Source organism: Salmo salar, chromosome ssa04 (assembly GCF_905237065.1).
Source record: "Salmo salar chromosome ssa04, Ssal_v3.1, whole genome shotgun sequence".
Classification (NCBI taxonomy): domain Eukaryota; kingdom Metazoa; phylum Chordata; class Actinopteri; order Salmoniformes; family Salmonidae; genus Salmo; species Salmo salar.
In genome coordinates, this window is record NC_059445.1 from 32,129,304 (window position 1) to 32,147,616 (window position 18,313).

Sequence of the window (18,313 nt, forward strand, 5' to 3'; positions counted from 1 at the left end):
ATTGCAACGGCAGAGCCATGTGTCGATCCCATCGAGACATTTAACAAATGTGTTGTCAGGCTGAGTGGTCTAAGTGCTTGATTAAGTGTGTGGAGGTGTCGGTTCAAATCCCACCGTTGAGGTTGCCCTTGGTAAAGCTATTCTTCAATACCTGAATCTTATCAGTCGCTCTAGGAGTGTGCAGGGATTCTATATTCATGTGGGGCCATGCAAGAGAAGAAATAAAAAAAACATTAGCGAAGAGGTTGGTTTTCCAATCTACACATGTAGTTCATCACCTTCACCACTCAGACACCAAGTTCTGTGCTCATGCGGTGGCAGTCGGCCATCTTACCAATGTTTGCGTAAGTCAAATTCTTACAGTGCCATAAAAAAGGTCTTATATTTTTGGTTGCTCGATGAGGATGGGATACGAACCCATGCATTCAGAGCACAATGGATTAGCAGTCCATCGCCTTAACCACTCGGCCACCTCATCCGTTTGTACACAGGTGGTATTTTCCCCCACAAACTGCAGTTGCTGTATGTAAACCCATGATTGAAATCGATGAAAGTTAGGCATTGCAACGGCAGGGCCATGTGTCCATCCCATCGAGACATTTAACAAATGTGTTGTCAGGCTGAGTGGTCTAAAGTGCTTGATTAAGTGTGTGGAGGTGTCGGTTCAAATCCCACCGTTGAGGTTGCCCTTGGTAAAGCTATTCTTCAATACCTGAATCTTATCAGTTGCTCTAGGAGTGTGCAGGGATTCTATATTCATGTGGGGCCATGCAAGAGAAGAAATAAAAAAACATTTGCGAAGAGGTTGGTTTTCCAATCTACACATGTAGTTCATCACCTTCACCACTCAGACACCAAGTTCTGTGCTCATGCGGTGGCAGTCGGCCATCTTACCAATGTTTGCGTAAGTCAAATTCTTACAGTGCCATAAAGAAGGTCTTATATTTTTGGTTGCTCGATGAGGATGGGATACGAACCCATGCATTCAGAGTACAATAGATTAGCAGTCCATCGCCTTAACCACTCGGCCACCTCATCCGTTTGTACACACGTGGTATTTTCCCCCACAAACTGCAGTTGCTGTATGTAAACCCATGATTGAAATCGATGAAAGTTAGGCATTGCAACGGCAGGGCCATGTGTCCATCCCATCGAGACATTTAACAAATGTGTTGTCAGGCTGAGTGGTCTAAAGTGCTTGATTAAGTGTGTGGAGGTGTCGGTTCAAATCCCACCGTTGAGGTTGCCCTTGGTAAAGCTATTCTTCATTACCTGAATCTTATCAGTTGCTCTATGAGTGTGCAGGGATTCTATATTCATGTGGGGCCATGCAAGAGAACAAATAAAAAAAAACATTTGCGAAGAGGTTGGTTTTCCAATCTACACATGTAGTTCATTGCCTTCACCACTCAGATACCAAGATCTGTGCTCTTGCGGTGGCAGTCGGCCATCTTACCAATGTTTGCGTAAGTCAAAATCTTACAGTGCCATAAAAAAGGTCTTATATTTTTGGTTGCTCGATGAGGATGGGATACGAACCCATGCATTCAGAGCACAATGGATTAGCAGTCCATCGCCTTAACCTCTTGGGGCTAGGTGGGATGCTAGCGTGCCACCCGTGGTGCACTCCATCAACAGCAGGTGCATTTCAAGAGCGGCAAATTTGAATCCAAATAAATGTCAAAATTCAAATTTTTCAAAAATACAACTATGTTACACCATTTGAAAGATAAACATCTCCTTAATCTAACCACGTTTTACGATTTCAAAAAGGTTTTACGGCGAAAGCATAAATTTAGAGTATGTTAGGACAGTACATTTACAAGAGTTGTGTGTAATGTTTTGTCAAGTCAAAGACAGGGTCACCAAAACCATAAAACCAGCTAAAATGATGCACTAACCTTTTACAATCTCCATCAGATGACACTCCTAGGACATTATGTTAGACAATGCATGCATTTTTAGTTCTATCAAGTTCATATTTATATCCAAAAACAGCGTTTTACTATGGCATTGATGTTGAGGAAATCGTTTCCCTCCAATAACCGGCAGTCAAGTCAGCGTCACAAATTAAATAATTAAAATTAGAAAACATTGGTAAAATATTATATTGTCATTTAAAGAATTATAGATTTACATCTCTTGAACGCAATCAACTTGCCAGATTTAAAAATAACCTTACTGGGAAATCACACTTTGCAATAATCTGAGCACTGCGCCCAGAAAAATACGTGTTGCGATACAGACTAGACGTCATGTTGGGGAGATCTAAAATCGAAAATACTATGTAAATAATCCATTACCTTTGATTCTCTTCATCAGATGTCACTTCCAGGTATCACAGGTCCATAACGAATGTAGTTTTGTTCAAAAAAGCTCATCATTTATGTCCAAAAATCTCCGTCTCGTTAGCACATGATGTAAGCCAGCCGGACTTCTCGTCATGAACGAGGGGAAAAAATATATTTACGTTCGTTCAAACATGTCAAACGTTGTATAGCATAAATCATTAGGGCCTTTTTTAACCAGAACATGAATAATATTCAAGGTGGACGAATGCATACTCTTTTATAACGTATTGGAACGAGGGTACCCAACATGAACTAGCGCGTCAGGTGTCTAATGGGCCATCATCGTTCCATGGCTCTTGTTCGGTCAGATCTCCCTCCAGAAGACTCAAAACACTTTGTAAAGGCTGGTGACATCTAGTGGAAGCAATAGGAAGTGCCAAAATATTCCTAAGCCCCTGTGTTTTTCAATGGGATAGGTTTAAAGTCAATACAACACATCAGGTATCCACTTCCTGTCAGAAAATGTCTCAGGGTTTTGCCTGCCAAATGAGTTCTGTTATACTCACAGACACCATTCAAACAGTTTTGGAAACTTTAGAGTGTTTTCTATCCATATATAATAAGTATATGCATATTCTAGTTACTGGGTAGGATTAGTAACCAGATTAAATCGGGTACATTTTTTTTATCCAGACGTGCAAATGCTGCCCCCTAGACCCAACAGGTTAACCACTCGGCCACCTCATCCGTTTGTACACACGTGGTATTTTCCCCCACAAACTGCAGTTGCTGTATGTAAACCCATGATTGAAATCGATGAAAGTTAGGCATTGCAACGGCAGGGCCATGTGTCCATCCCATCGAGACATTTAACAAATGTGTTGTCAGGCTGAGTGGTCTAAAGTGCTTGATTAAGTGTGTGGAGGTGTCGGTTCAAATCCCACCGTTGAGGTTGCCCTTGGTAAAGCTATTCTTCAATACCTGAATCTTATCAGTTGCTCTAGGAGTGTGCAGGGATTCTATATTCATGTGGGGCCATGCAAGAGAACAAATAAAAAAAACATTTGCGAAGAGGTTGGTTTTCCAATCTACACATGTAGTTCATCGCCTTCACCACTCAGATACCAAGTTCTGTGCTCTTGCGGTGGCAGTCGGCCATCTTACCAATGTTTGCGTAAGTCAAAATCTTACAGTGCCATAAAAAGGTCTTAATTTTTTGTTTGCTCGATGAGGATGGGATTCGAACCCATGCATGCAGAGCACAATGGATTAGCAGTCCATCGCCTTAACCACTCGGCCACCTCATCCGTTTGTACACAAGCGGCATTTGCCCCCACAAACTGTAGTTGCTGTATGTAAACCCATGATTGAAATCAATGAAAGTTAGGCATTGCAACGGCAGAGCCATGTGTCGATCCCATCGAGACATTTAACAAATGTGTTGTCAGGCTGAGTGGTCTAAAGTGCTTGATTAAGTGTGTGGAGGTGTCGGTTCAAATCCCACCGTTGAGGTTGCCCTTGGTAAAGCTATTCTTCAATACCTGAATCTTATCAGTCGCTCTAGGAGTGTGCAGGGATTCTATATTCATGTGGGGCCATGCAAGAGAAGAAATAAAAAAAACATTTGCGAAGAGGTTGGTTTTCCAATCTACACATGTAGTTCATCACCTTCACCACTCAGACACCAAGTTCTGTGCTCATGCGGTGGCAGTCGGCCATCTTACCAATGTTTGCGTAAGTCAAAATCTTACAGTGCCATAAAAAAGGTCTTATTTTTTTGTTTGCTCGATGAGGATGGGATTCGAACCCATGCATGCAGAGCACAATGGATTAGCAGTCCATCGCCTTAACCACTCGGCCACCTCATCCGTTGGTACATAAGTGGCAGTTGCCCCCACAAATTGTAGTTGCTGTATGTAAACCCATGATTGAAATCGATGAAAGTTAGGCATTGCAACGGCAGGGCCATGTGTCCATCCCATCGAGACATTTAACAAATGTGTTGTCAGGCTGAGTGGTCTAAAGTGCTTGATTAAGTGTGTGGAGGTGTCGGTTCAAATCCCACCGTTGAGGTTGCCCTTGGTAAAGCTATTCTTCAATACCTGAATCTTATCAGTCGCTCTAGGAGTGTGCAGGGATTCTATATTCATGTGGGGCCATGCAAGAGAAGAAATAAAAAAAACATTTGCGAAGAGGTTGGTTTTCCAATCTACACATGTAGTTCATCACCTTCACCACTCAGACACCAAGTTCTGTGCTCATGCGGTGGCAGTCGGCCATCTTACCAATGTTTGCGTAAGTCAAAATCTTACAGTGCCATAAAAAAGGTCTTATATTTTTGGTTGCTCGATGAGGATGGGATACGAACCCATGCATTCAGAGTACAATAGATTAGCAGTCCATCGCCTTAACCACTCGGCCACCTCATCCGTTTATACACACGTGGTATTTTCCCCCACAAACTGCAGTTGCTGTATGTAAACCCATGATTGAAATCGATGAAAGTTAGGCATTGCAACGGCAGGGCCATGTGTCGATCCCATCGAGACATTTAACAAATGTGTTGTCAGGCTGAGTGGTCTAAAGTGCTTGATTAAGTGTGTGGAGGTGTCGGTTCAAATCCCACCGTTGAGGTTGCCCTTGGTAAAGCTATTCTTCAATACCTGAATCTTATCAGTCGCTCTAGGACTGTGCATGGATTCTATATTCATGTGGGGCCATGCAAGAGAAGAAATAAAAAAAACATTTGCGAAGAGGTTGGTTTTCCAATCTACACATGTAGTTCATCACCTTCACCACTCAGACACCAAGTTCTGTGCTCATGCGGTGGCAGTCGGCCATCTTACCAATGTTTGCGTAAGTCAAAATCTTACAGTGCCATAAAAAAGGTCTTATATTTTTGGTTGCTCGATGATGATGGGATACGAACCCATGCATTCAGAGCACAATGGATTAGCAGTCCATCGCCTTAACCACTCGGCCACCTCATCCGTTTGTACACACGTGGTATTTTCCCCCACAAACTGCAGTTGCTGTATGTAAACCCATGATTGAAATCGATGAAAGTTAGGCATTGCAACGGCAGGGCCATGTGTCCATCCCATCGAGACATTTAACAAATGTGTTGTCAGGCTGAGTGGTCTAAAGTGCTTGATTAAGTGTGTGGAGGTGTCGGTTCAAATCCCACCGTTGAGGTTGCCCTTGGTAAAGCTATTCTTCAATACCTGAATCTTATCAGTCGCTCTAGGAGTGTGCAGGGATTCTATATTCATGTGGGGCCATGCAAGAGAAGAAATAAAAAAAACATTTGCGAAGAGGTTGGTTTTCCAATCTACACATGTAGTTCATCGCCTTCACCACTCAGATACCAAGTTCTGTGCTCATGCGGTGGCAGTCGGCCATCTTACCAATGTTTGCGTAAGTCAAAATCTTACAGTGCCATAAAAAGGTCTTATATTTTTGGTTGCTCGATGAGGATGGGATACGAACCCATGCATGCAGAGCACAATAGATTAGCAGTCCATCGCCTTAACCACTCGGCCACCTCATCCGTTTGTACACACGTGGTATTTTCCCCCACAAACTGCAGTTGCTGTATGTAAACCCATGATTGAAATCGATGAAAGTTAGGCATTGCAACGGCAGGGCCATGTGTCCATCCCATCGAGACATTTAACAAATGTGTTGTCAGGCTGAGTGGTCTAAAGTGCTTGATTAAGTGTGTGGAGGTGTCGGTTCAAATCCCACCGTTGAGGTTGCCCTTGGTAAAGCTATTCTTCATTACCTGAATCTTATCAGTTGCTCTAGGAGTGTGCAGGGATTCTATATTCATGTGGGGCCATGCAAGAGAAGAAATAAAAAAAACATTTGCGAAGAGGTTGGTTTTCCAATCTACACATGTAGTTCATCGCCTTCACCACTCAGATACCAAGATCTGTGCTCTTGCGGTGGCAGTCGGCCATCTTACCAATGTTTGCGTAAGTCAAAATCTTACAGTGCCATAAAAAAGGTCTTAATTTTTTGTTTGCTCGATGAGGATGGGATTCGAACCCATGCATGCAGAGCACAATGGATTAGCAGTCCATCGCCTTAACCACTCGGCCACCTCATCCGTTTGTACACAAGTGGCATTTGCCCCCCACAAACTGTAGTTGCTGTATGTAAACCCATGATTGAAATCAATGAAAGTTAGGCATTGCATCGGCAGAGCCATGTGTCGATCCCATCGAGACATTTAACAAATGTGTTGTCAGGCTGAGTGGTCTAAAGTGCTTGATTAAGTGTGTGGAGGTGTCGGTTCAAATCCCACCGTTGAGGTTGCCCTTGGTAAAGCTATTCTTCAATACCTGAATCTTATCAGTCGCTCTAGGACTGTGCATGGATTCTATATTCATGTGGGGCCATGCAAGAGAAGAAATAAAAAAAACATTTGCGAAGAGGTTGGTTTTCCAATCTACACATGTAGTTCATCACCTTCACCACTCAGACACCAAGTTCTGTGCTCATGCGGTGGCAGTCGGCCATCTTACCAATGTTTGCGTAAGTCAAAATCTTACAGTGCCATAAAAAGGTCTTATATTTTTTGGTTGCTCGATGATGATGGGATACGAACCCATGCATTCAGAGCACAATGGATTAGCAGTCCATCGCCTTAACCACTCGGCCACCTCATCCGTTTGTACACACGTGGTATTTTCCCCCCACAAACTGCAGTTGCTGTATGTAAACCCATGATTGAAATCGATGAAAGTTAGGCATTGCAACGGCAGGGCCATGTGTCCATCCCATCGAGACATTTAACAAATGTGTTGTCAGGCTGAGTGGTCTAAAGTGCTTGATTAAGTGTGTGGAGGTGTCGGTTCAAATCCCACCGTTGAGGTTGCCCTTGGTAAAGCTATTCTTCAATACCTGAATCTTATCAGTCGCTCTAGGAGTGTGCAGGGATTCTCTTGCATGTGGGGCCATGCAAGAGAAGAAGTAAAAAAACATTTGCGAAGAGGTTGGTTTTCCAATCTACACATGTAGTTCATCGCCTTCACCACTCAGATACCAAGTTCTGTGCTCATGCGGTGGCAGTCGGCCATCTTACCAATGTTTGCGTAAGTCAAAATCTTACAGTGCCATAAAAAGGTCTTATATTTTTGGTTGCTCGATGAGGATGGGATTCGAACCCATGCATGCAGAGCACAATAGATTAGCAGTCCATCGCCTTAACCACTCGGCCACCTCATCCGTTTGTACACACGTGGTATTTTCCCCCACAAACTGCAGTTGCTGTATGTAAACCCATGATTGAAATCAATGAAAGTTAGGCATTGCAACGGCAGGGCCATGTGTCCATCCCATCGAGACATTTAACAAATGTGTTGTCAGGCTGAGTGGTCTAAAGTGCTTGATTAAGTGTGTGGAGGTGTCGGTTCAAATCCCACCGTTGAGGTTGCCCTTGGTAAAGCTATTCTTCAATACCTGAATCTTATCAGTCGCTCTAGGAGTGTGCAGGGATTCTATATTCATGTGGGGCCATGCAAGAGAAAAAATAAAAAAAACATTTGCGAAGAGGTTGGTTTTCCAATCTACACATGTAGTTCATCGCCTTCACCACTCAGATACCAAGATCTGTGCTCTTGCGGTGGCAGTCGGCCATCTTACCAATGTTTGCGTAAGTCAAAATCTTACAGTGCCATAAAAAGGTCTTAATTTTTTGTTTGCTCGATGAGGATGGGATTCGAACCCATGCATGCAGAGCACAATGGATTAGCAGTCCATCGCCTTAACCACTCGGCCACCTTATCCGCTGGTAAACAAGTGGCAGTTGCCCCCACAAACTGTAGTTGCTGTATGTAAACCCATGATTGAAATCAATGAAAGTTAGGCATTGCATCGGCAGAGCCATGTGTCGATCCCATCGAGACATTTAACAAATGTGTTGTCAGGCTGAGTGGTCTAAAGTGCTTGATTAAGTGTGTGGAGGTGTCGATTCAAATCCCACCGTTGAGGTTGCCCTTGGTAAAGCTATTCTTCAATACCTGAATCTTATCAGTCGCTCTAGGAGTGTGCAGGGATTCTATATTCATGTGGGGCCATGCAAGAGAAGAAATAAAAAAAACATTTGCGAAGAGGTTGGTTTTCCAATCTACACATGTAGTTCATCGCCTTCACCACTCAGACACCAAGTTCTGTGCTCATGCGGTGGCAGTCGGCCATCTTACCAATGTTTGCGTAAGTCAAAATCTTACAGTGCCATAAAAAGGTCTTATATTTTTGGTTGCTCGATGAGGATGGGATACGAACCCATGCATTCAGAGCACAATGGATTAGCAGTCCATCGCCTTAACCACTCGGCCACCTCATCCGTTTGTACACACGTGGTATTTTCCCCCACAAACTGCAGTTGCTGTATGTAAACCCATGATTGAAATCGATGAAAGTTAGGCATTGCAACGGCAGGGCCATGTGTCGATCCCATCGAGACATTTAACAAATGTGTTGTCAGGCTGAGTGGTCTAAAGTGCTTGATTAAGTGTGTGGAGGTGTCGGTTCAAATCCCACCGTTGAGGTTGCCCTTGGTAAAGCTATTCTTCAATACCTGAATCTTATCAGTCGCTCTAGGAGTGTGCAGGGATTCTATATTCATGTGGGGCCATGCAAGAGAAGAAATAAAAAAAACATTTGCGAAGAGGTTGGTTTTCCAATCTACACCTGTAGTTCATCACCTTCACCACTCAGACACCAAGTTCTGTGCTCTTGCGGTGGCAGTCGGCCATCTTACCAATGTTTGCGTAAGTCAAATTCTTACAGTGCCATAAAAAAGGTCCTATTTTTTGGGTTGCTCGATGAGGATGGGATTCGAACCCATGCATGCAGAGCACAATAGATTAGCAGTCCATCACCTTAACCACTCGGCCACCTCATCCGTTTGTACACACGTGGTATTTTCCCCCACAAACTGCAGTTGCTGTATGTAAACCCATGATTGAAATCGATGAAAGTTAGGCATTGCAACGGCAGGGCCGTGTGTCCATCCCATCGAGACATTTAACAAATGTGTTGTCAGGCTGAGTGGTCTAAAGTGCTTGATTAAGTGTGTGGAGGTGTCGATTCAAATCCCACCGTTGAGGTTGCCCTTGGTAAAGCTATTATTCAATACCTGAATCTTATCAGTCGCTCTAGGAGTGTGCAGGGATTCTATATTAATGTGGGGCCATGCAAGAGAAGAAATAAAAAAAACATTTGCGAAGAGGTTGTTTTTCCAATCTACACCTGTAGTTCATCGCCTTCACCACTCAGACACCAAGTTCTGTGCTCTTGCGGTGGCAGTCGGCCATCTTACCAATGTTTGCGTAAGTCAAATTCTTACAGTGCCATAAAAAGGTCTTATATTTTTGGTTGCTCGATGAGGATGGGATTCGAACCCATGCATGCAGAGCACAATAGATTAGCAGTCCATCGCCTTAACCACTCGGCCACCTCATCCGTTTGTACACACGTGGCATTTTCCCCCACAAACTGCAGTTGCTGTATGTAAACCCATGATTGAAATCGATGAAAGTTAGGCATTGCAACGGCAGGGCCATGTGTCGATCCCATCGAGACATTTAACAAATGTGTTGTCAGGCTGAGTGGTCTAAAGTGCTTGATTAAGTGTGTGGAGGTGTCGGTTCAAATCCCACCGTTGAGGTTGCCCTTGGTAAAGCTATTCTTCAATACCTGAATCTTATCAGTCGCTCTATGATTGTGCAGGGATTCTATATTCATGTGGGGCCATGCAAGAGAACAAATAAAAAAAACATTTGCGAAGAGTTTGGTTTTCCAATCTACACATGTAGTTCATCGCCTTCACCACTCAGATACCAAGATCTGTGCTCTTGCGGTGGCAGTCGGCCATCTTACCAATGTTTGCGTAAGTCAAAATCTTACAGTGCCATAAAAAAGGTCTTATTTTTTTGGTTGCTCGATAAGGATGGGATTCGAAACCATGCATGCAGAGCACAATGGATTAGCAGTCCATCGCCTTAACCACTCGGCCACCTCATCCGTTGGTACATAAGTGGCAGTTTCCCCCACAAACTGCAGTTGCTGTATGTAAACCCATGATTGAAATCGATGAAAGTTAGGCATTGCATCGGCAGGGCCATGTGTCGATCCCATCGAGACATTTAACAAATGTGTTGTCAGGCTGAGTGGTCTAAAGTGCTTGATTAAGTGTGTGGAGGTGTCGATTCAAATCCCACCGTTGAGGTTGCCCTTGGTAAAGCTATTCTTCAATACCTGAATCTTATCAGTCGCTCTAGGAGTGTGCAGGGATTCTATATTCATGTGGGGCCATGCAAGAGAAGAAATAAAAAAAACATTTGCGAAGAGGTTGGTTTTCCAATCTACACATGTAGTTCATCACCTTCACCACTCAGACACCAAGTTCTGTGCTCATGCGGTGGCAGTCGGCCATCTTACCAATGTTTGCGTAAGTCAAATTCTTACAGTGCCATAAAAAAGGTCTTATATTTTTGGTTGCTCGATGAGGATGGGATACGAACCCATGCATTCAGAGCACAATGGATTAGCAGTCCATCGCCTTAACCACTCGGCCACCTCATCCGTTTGTACACACGTGGTATTTTCCCCCACAAACTGCAGTTGCTGTATGTAAACCCATGATTGAAATCGATGAAAGTTAGGCATTGCAACGGCAGGGCCATGTGTCCATCCCATCGAGACATTTAACAAATGTGTTGTCAGGCTGAGTGGTCTAAAGTGCTTGATTAAGTGTGTGGAGGTGTCGGTTCAAATCCCACCGTTGAGGTTGCCCTTGGTAAAGCTATTCTTCAATACCTGAATCTTATCAGTCGCTCTAGGAGTGTGCAGGGATTCTATATTCATGTGGGGCCATGCAAGAGAACAAATAAAAAAACATTTGCGAAGAGGTTGGTTTTCCAATCTACACCTGTAGTTCATCACCTTCACCACTCAGACACCAAGTTCTGTGCTCATGCGGTGGCAGTCGGCCATCTTACCAATGTTTGCGTAAGTCAAATTCTTACAGTGCCATAAAAAAGGTCTTATATTTTTGGTTGCTCGATGAGGATGGGATTCGAACCCATGCATTCAGAGCACAATGGATTAGCAGTCCATCGCCTTAACCACTCGGCCACCTCATCCGTTTGTACACACGTGGCATTTTCCCCCACAAACTGCAGTTGCTGTATGTAAACCCATGATTGAAATCGATGAAAGTTAGGCATTGCAACGGCAGGGCCATGTGTCCATCCCATCGAGACATTTAACAAATGTGTTGTCAGGCTGAGTGGTCTAAAGTGCTTGATTAAGTGTGTGGAGGTGTCGGTTCAAATCCCACCGTTGAGGTTGCCCTTGGTAAAGCTATTCTTCAATACCTGAATCTTATCAGTCGCTCTAGGAGTGTGCAGGGATTCTATATTCATGTGGGGCCATGCAAGAGAAGAAATAAAAAAAACATTTGCGAAGAGGTTGGTTTTCCAATCTACACATGTAGTTCATCGCCTTCACCACTCAGACACCAAGTTCTGTGCTCTTGCGGTGGCAGTCGGCCATCTTACCAATGTTTGCGTAAGTCAAAATCTTACAGTGCCATAAAAAAGGTCTTATTTTTTTGGTTGCTCGATGAGGATGGGATTCGAACCCATGCATGCAGAGCACAATGGATTAGCAGTCCATCGCCTTAACCACTCGGCCACCTCATCCGTTTGTACACACGTGGCATTTTCCCCCACAAACTGCAGTTGCTGTATGTAAACCCATGATTGAAATCGATGAAAGTTAGGCATTGCAACGGCAGGGCCATGTGTCGATCCCATCGAGACATTTAACAAATGTGTTGTCAGGCTGAGTGGTCTAAAGTGCTTGATTAAGTGTGTGGAGGTGTCGGTTCAAATCCCACCGTTGAGGTTGCCCTTGGTAAAGCTATTCTTCAATACCTGAATCTTATCAGTCGCTCTAGGAGTGTGCAGGGATTCTATATTCATGTGGGGCCATGCAAGAGAAGAAATAAAAAAACATTTGCGAAGAGGTTGGTTTTCCAATCTACACATGTAGTTCATCACCTTCACCACTCAGACACCAAGTTCTGTGCTCATGCGGTGGCAGTCGGCCATCTTACCAATGTTTGCGTAAGTCAAATTCTTACAGTGCCATAAAAAAGGTCTTATTTTTTTGGTTGCTCGATGAGGATGGGATACGAACCCATGCATGCAGAGCACAATAGATTAGCAGTCCATAGCCTTAACCACTCGGCCACCTTATCCGCTTGTACACACGTGGTATTTTCCCCCACAAACTGCAGTTGCTGTATGTAAACCCATGATTGAAATCGATGAAAGTTAGGCATTGCAACGGCAGGGCCATGTGTCCATCCCATCGAGACATTTAACAAATGTGTTGTCAGGCTGAGTGGTCTAAAGTGCTTGATTAAGTGTGTGGAGGTGTCGGTTCAAATCCCACCGTTGAGGTTGCCCTTGGTAAAGCTATTCTTCAATACCTGAATCTTATCAGTCGCTCTAGGAGTGTGCAGGGATTCTATATTCATGTGGGGCCATGCAAGAGAACAAATAAAAAAACATTTGCGAAGAGGTTGGTTTTCCAATCTACACATGTAGTTCATCACCTTCACCACTCAGATACCAAGTTCTGTGCTCTTGCGTTGGCAGTCGGCCATCTTACCAATGTTTGCGTAAGTCAAAATCTTACAGTGCCATAAAAAGGTCTTATATTTTTTTGGTTGCTCGATGAGGATGGGATTCGAACCCATGCATGCAGAGCACAATGGATTAGCAGTCCATCGCCTTAACCACTCGGCCACCTCATCCGTTGGTACATAAGTTGCAGTTGCCCCCACAAACTGTAGTTGCTGTATGTAAACCCATGATTGAAATCGATGAAAGTTAGGCATTGCATCGGCAGGGCCATGTGTCCATCCCATCGAGACATTTAACAAATGTGTTGTCAGGCGAGTGGTCTAAAGTGCTTGATTAAGTGTGTGGAGGTGTCGGTTCAAATCCCACCGTTGAGGTTGCCCTTGGTAAAGCTATTCTTCAATACCTGAATCTTATCAGTCGCTCTAGGAGTGTGCAGGGATTCTATATTCATGTGGGGCCATGCAAGAGAAGAAATAAAAAAAACATTTGCGAAGAGGTTGGTTTTCCAATCTACACATGTAGTTCATCGCCTTCACCACTCAGACACCAAGTTCTGTGCTCTTGCGGTGGCAGTCGGCCATCTTACCAATGTTTGCGTAAGTCAAATTCTTACAGTGCCATAAAAAAGGTCTTATATTTTTGGTTGCTCGATGAGGATGGGATACGAACCCATGCATGCAGAGCACAATGGATTAGCAGTCCATCGCCTTAACCACTCGGCCACCTCATCCGTTTGTACACACGTGGTATTTTCCCCCCACAAACTGCAGTTGCTGTATGTAAACCCATGATTGAAATCGATGAAAGTTAGGCATTGCAACGGCAGGGCCATGTGTCGATCCCATCGAGACATTTAACAAATGTGTTGTCAGGCTGAGTGGTCTAAAGTGCTTGATTAAGTGTGTGGAGGTGTCGGTTCAAATCCCACCGTTGAGGTTGCCCTTGGTAAAGCTATTCTTCAATACCTGAATCTTATCAGTCGCTCTAGGAGTGTGCAGGGATTCTATATTCATGTGGGGCCATGCAAGAGAAGAAATAAAAAAAACATTTGCGAAGAGGTTGGTTTTCCAATCTACACCTGTAGTTCATCACCTTCACCACTCAGACACCAAGTTCTGTGCTCATGCGGTGGCAGTCGGCCATCTTACCAATGTTTGCGTAAGTCAAATTCTTACAGTGCCATAAAAAAGGTCTTATATTTTTGGTTGCTCGATGAGGATGGGATACGAACCCATGCATTCAGAGTACAATAGATTAGCAGTCCATCGCCTTAACCACTCGGCCACCTCATCCGTTTGTACACACGTGGTATTTTCCCCCACAAACTGCAGTTGCTGTATGTAAACCCATGATTGAAATCGATGAAAGTTAGGCATTGCAACGGCAGGGCCATGTGTCCATCCCATCGAGACATTTAACAAATGTGTTGTCAGGCTGAGTGGTCTAAAGTGCTTGATTAAGTGTGTGGAGGTGTCGGTTCAAATCCCACCGTTGAGGTTGCCCTTGGTAAAGCTATTCTTCAATACCTGAATCTTATCAGTCGCTCTAGGAGTGTGCAGGGATTCTATATTCATGTGGGGCCATGCAAGAGAAGAAATAAAAAAAACATTTGCGAAGAGGTTGGTTTTCCAATCTACACATGTAGTTCATCGCCTTCACCACTCAGATACCAAGTTCTGTGCTCTTGCGGTGGCAGTCGGCCATCTTACCAATGTTTGCGTAAGTCAAAATCTTACAGTGCCATAAAAAGGTCTTAATTTTTTGTTTGCTCGATGAGGATGGGATTCAAACCCATGCATGCAGAGCACAATGGATTAGCAGTCCATCGCCTTAACCACTCGGCCACCTCATCCGTTTGTGCATAAGTGGCAGTTGCCCCCACAAACTGTAGTTGCTGTATGTAAACCCATGATTGAAATCGATGAAAGTTAGGCATTGCAACGGCAGGGCCATGTGTCGATCCCATCGAGACATTTAACAAATGTGTTGTCAGGCTGAGTGGTCTAAAGTGCTTGATTAAGTGTGTGGAGGTGTCGGTTCAAATCCCACCGTTGAGGTTGCCCTTGGTAAAGCTATTCTTCAATACCTGAATCTTATCAGTCGCTCTAGGAGTGTGCAGGGATTCTATATTCATGTGGGGCCATGCAAGAGAAGAAATAAAAAAACATTTGCGAAGAGGTTGGTTTTCCAATCTACACATGTAGTTCATCACCTTCACCACTCAGACACCAAGTTCTGTGCTCATGCGGTGGCAGTCGGCCATCTTACCAATGTTTGCGTAAGTCAAATTCTTACAGTGCCATAAAAAAGGTCTTATTTTTTTGGTTGCTCGATGAGGATGGGATTCGAACCCATGCATGCAGAGCACAATGGATTAGCAGTCCATCGCCTTAACCACTCGGCCACCTCATCCGTTTGTACACACGTGGTATTTTCCCCCACAAACTGCAGTTGCTGTATGTAAACCCATGATTGAAATCGATGAAAGTTAGGCATTGCAACGGCAGGGCCATGTGTCCATCCCATCGAGACATTTAACAAATGTGTTGTCAGGCTGAGTGGTCTAAAGTGCTTGATTAAGTGTGTGGAGGTGTCGGTTCAAATCCCACCGTTGAGGTTGCCCTTGGTAAAGCTATTCTTCAATACCTGAATCTTATCAGTCGCTCTAGGAGTGTGCAGGGATTCTATATTCATGTGGGGCCATGCAAGAGAACAAATAAAAAAACATTTGCGAAGAGGTTGGTTTTCCAATCTACACATGTAGTTCATCGCCTTCACCACTCAGACACCAAGATCTGTGCTCTTGCGGTGGCAGTCGGCCATCTTACCAATGTTTGCGTAAGTCAAATTCTTACAGTGCCATAAAAAGGTCTTATTTTTTTGGTTGCTCGATGAGGATGGGATACGAACCCATGCATTCAGAGCACAATGGATTAGCAGTCCATCGCCTTAACCACTCGGCCACCTCATCCGTTTGTACACACGTGGCATTTGCCCCCACAAACTGTAGTTGCTGTATGTAAACCCATGATTGAAATCAATGAAAGTTAGGCATTGCAACGGCAGGGCCATGTGTCCATCCCATCGAGACATTTAACAAATGTGTTGTCAGGCTGAGTGGTCTAAAGTGCTTGATTAAGTGTGTGGAGGTGTCGATTCAAATCCCACCGTTGAGGTTGCCCTTGGTAAAGCTATTCTTCAATACCTGAATCTTATCAGTCGCTCTAGGAGTGTGCAGGGATTCTATATTCATGTGGGGCCATGCAAGAGAAGAAATAAAAAAAACATTTGCGAAGAGGTTGGTTTTCCAATCTACACATGTAGTTCATCGCCTTCACCACTCAGACACCAAGTTCTGTGCTCATGCGGTGGCAGTCGGCCATCTTACCAATGTTTGCGTAAGTCAAATTCTTACAGTGCCATAAAAAAGGTCTTATATTTTTTGGTTGCTCGATGAGGATGGGATACGAACCCATGCATGCAGAGCACAATGGATTAGCAGTCCATCGCCTTAACCACTCGGCCACCTCATCCGTTTGTACACACGTGGTATTTTCCCCCCACAAACTGCAGTTGCTGTATGTAAACCCATGATTGAAATCGATGAAAGTTAGGCATTGCAACGGCAGGGCCATGTGTCCATCCCATCGAGACATTTAACAAATGTGTTGTCAGGCTGAGTGGTCTAAAGTGCGTGATTAAGTGTGTGGAGGTGTCGGTTCAAATCCCACCGTTGAGGTTGCCCTTGGTAAAGCTATTCTTCAATACCTGAATCTTATCAGTCGCTCTAGGAGTGTGCAGGGATTCTATATTCATGTGGGGCCATGCAAGAGAAGAAATAAAAAAACATTTGCGAAGAGGTTGGTTTTCCAATCTACACATGTAGTTCATCGCCTTCACCACTCAGACACCAAGTTCTGTGCTCTTGCGGTGGCAGTCGGCCATCTTACCAATGTTTGCGTAAGTCAAATTCTTACAGTGCCATAAAAAGGTCTTATATTTTTGGTTGCTCGATGAGGATGGGATTCGAACCCATGCATTCAGAGTACAATGGATTAGCAGTCCATCGCCTTAACCACTCGGCCACCTCATCCGTTTGTACACACGTGGTATTTTCCCCCACAAACTGCAGTTGCTGTATGTAAACCCATGATTGAAATCGATGAAAGTTAGGCATTGCAACGGCAGGGCCATGTGTCCATCCCATCGAGACATTTAACAAATGTGTTGTCAGGCTGAGTGGTCTAAAGTGCTTGATTAAGTGTGTGGAGGTGTCGGTTCAAATCCCACCGTTGAGGTTGCCCTTGGTAAAGCTATTCTTCAATACCTGAATCTTATCAGTCGCTCTAGGAGTGTGCAGGGATTCTATATTCATGTGGGGCCATGCAAGAGAAGAAATTAAAAAAACATTTGCGAAGAGGTTGGTTTTCCAATCTACACATGTAGTTCATCGCCTTCACCACTCAGATACCAAGATCTGTGCTCTTGCGGTGGCAGTCGGCCATCTTACCAATGTTTGCGTAAGTCAAAATCTTACAGTGCCATAAAAAAGGTCTTAATTTTTTGGTTGCTCGATGAGGATGGGATTCGAACCCATGCATGCAGAGCACAATGGATTAGCAGTCCATCGCCTTAACCACTCGGCCACCTCATCCGTTGGTGCATAAGTTGCAGTTGCCCCCACAAACTGTAGTTGCTGTATGTAAACCCATGATTGAAATCAATGAAAGTTAGGCATTGCAACGGCAGGGCCATGTGTCGATCCCATCGAGACATTTAACAAATGTGTTGTCAGGCTGAGTGGTCTAAAGTGCTTGATTAAGTGTGTGGAGGTGTCGATTCAAATCCCACCGTTGAGGTTGCCCTTGGTAAAGCTATTCTTCAATACCTGAATCTTATCAGTCGCTCTAGGAGTGTGCAGGGATTCTATATTCATGTGGGGCCATGCAAGAGAAGAAATAAAAAAAACATTTGCGAAGAGGTTGGTTTTCCAATCTACACATGTAGTTCATCACCTTCACCACTCAGACACCAAGTTCTGTGCTCATGCGGTGGCAGTCGGCCATCTTACCAATGTTTGCGTAAGTCAAATTCTTACAGTGCCATAAAAAGGTCTTACATTTTTGGTTGCTCGATGAGGATGGGATACGAACCCATGCATTCAGAGTACAATAGATTAGCAGTCCATCGCCTTAACCACTCGGCCACCTCATCCGTTTGTACACACGTGGTATTTTCCCCCACAAACTGCAGTTGCTGTATGTAAACCCATGATTGAAATCGATGAAAGTTAGGCATTGCAACGGCAGGGCCATGTGTCCATCCCATCGAGACATTTAACAAATGTGTTGTCAG

The 18,313-nt window shown here is 44.2% G+C and overlaps 17 non-coding genes across 17 annotated transcripts; all 17 read right to left on the reverse strand.

Annotated features, from left to right (window-relative positions):
* Positions 1-3,516: 3,516 nt before the first annotated feature.
* On the reverse strand, positions 3,517-3,598 carry trnas-gcu (transfer RNA serine (anticodon GCU)). Its single transcript has one exon. It is a non-coding gene; the product is annotated as a tRNA-Ser (tRNA).
* Positions 3,599-4,077: 479 nt separating this feature from the next.
* trnas-gcu (transfer RNA serine (anticodon GCU)) lies at positions 4,078-4,159 on the reverse strand. Its single transcript has one exon. It is a non-coding gene; the product is annotated as a tRNA-Ser (tRNA).
* A 2,161-nt stretch (positions 4,160-6,320) lies between these two features.
* On the reverse strand, positions 6,321-6,402 carry trnas-gcu (transfer RNA serine (anticodon GCU)). Its single transcript has one exon. It is a non-coding gene; the product is annotated as a tRNA-Ser (tRNA).
* A 1,039-nt stretch (positions 6,403-7,441) lies between these two features.
* On the reverse strand, positions 7,442-7,523 carry trnas-gcu (transfer RNA serine (anticodon GCU)). Its single transcript has one exon. It is a non-coding gene; the product is annotated as a tRNA-Ser (tRNA).
* A 478-nt stretch (positions 7,524-8,001) lies between these two features.
* On the reverse strand, positions 8,002-8,083 carry trnas-gcu (transfer RNA serine (anticodon GCU)). The gene has a single exon. It is a non-coding gene; the product is annotated as a tRNA-Ser (tRNA).
* Positions 8,084-9,122: 1,039 nt separating this feature from the next.
* Positions 9,123-9,204, reverse strand: trnas-gcu (transfer RNA serine (anticodon GCU)). Its single transcript has one exon. It is a non-coding gene; the product is annotated as a tRNA-Ser (tRNA).
* A 478-nt stretch (positions 9,205-9,682) lies between these two features.
* Positions 9,683-9,764, reverse strand: trnas-gcu (transfer RNA serine (anticodon GCU)). Its single transcript has one exon. It is a non-coding gene; the product is annotated as a tRNA-Ser (tRNA).
* A 479-nt stretch (positions 9,765-10,243) lies between these two features.
* On the reverse strand, positions 10,244-10,325 carry trnas-gcu (transfer RNA serine (anticodon GCU)). The gene has a single exon. It is a non-coding gene; the product is annotated as a tRNA-Ser (tRNA).
* Positions 10,326-11,364: 1,039 nt separating this feature from the next.
* On the reverse strand, positions 11,365-11,446 carry trnas-gcu (transfer RNA serine (anticodon GCU)). Its single transcript has one exon. It is a non-coding gene; the product is annotated as a tRNA-Ser (tRNA).
* A 479-nt stretch (positions 11,447-11,925) lies between these two features.
* On the reverse strand, positions 11,926-12,007 carry trnas-gcu (transfer RNA serine (anticodon GCU)). Its single transcript has one exon. It is a non-coding gene; the product is annotated as a tRNA-Ser (tRNA).
* Positions 12,008-13,046: 1,039 nt separating this feature from the next.
* Positions 13,047-13,128, reverse strand: trnas-gcu (transfer RNA serine (anticodon GCU)). Its single transcript has one exon. It is a non-coding gene; the product is annotated as a tRNA-Ser (tRNA).
* A 478-nt stretch (positions 13,129-13,606) lies between these two features.
* trnas-gcu (transfer RNA serine (anticodon GCU)) lies at positions 13,607-13,688 on the reverse strand. Its single transcript has one exon. It is a non-coding gene; the product is annotated as a tRNA-Ser (tRNA).
* A 1,040-nt stretch (positions 13,689-14,728) lies between these two features.
* Positions 14,729-14,810, reverse strand: trnas-gcu (transfer RNA serine (anticodon GCU)). The gene has a single exon. It is a non-coding gene; the product is annotated as a tRNA-Ser (tRNA).
* A 478-nt stretch (positions 14,811-15,288) lies between these two features.
* Positions 15,289-15,370, reverse strand: trnas-gcu (transfer RNA serine (anticodon GCU)). Its single transcript has one exon. It is a non-coding gene; the product is annotated as a tRNA-Ser (tRNA).
* Positions 15,371-16,409: 1,039 nt separating this feature from the next.
* On the reverse strand, positions 16,410-16,491 carry trnas-gcu (transfer RNA serine (anticodon GCU)). The gene has a single exon. It is a non-coding gene; the product is annotated as a tRNA-Ser (tRNA).
* A 478-nt stretch (positions 16,492-16,969) lies between these two features.
* On the reverse strand, positions 16,970-17,051 carry trnas-gcu (transfer RNA serine (anticodon GCU)). Its single transcript has one exon. It is a non-coding gene; the product is annotated as a tRNA-Ser (tRNA).
* Positions 17,052-17,530: 479 nt separating this feature from the next.
* On the reverse strand, positions 17,531-17,612 carry trnas-gcu (transfer RNA serine (anticodon GCU)). Its single transcript has one exon. It is a non-coding gene; the product is annotated as a tRNA-Ser (tRNA).
* Between the last annotated feature and the right edge of the window lie 701 nt (positions 17,613-18,313).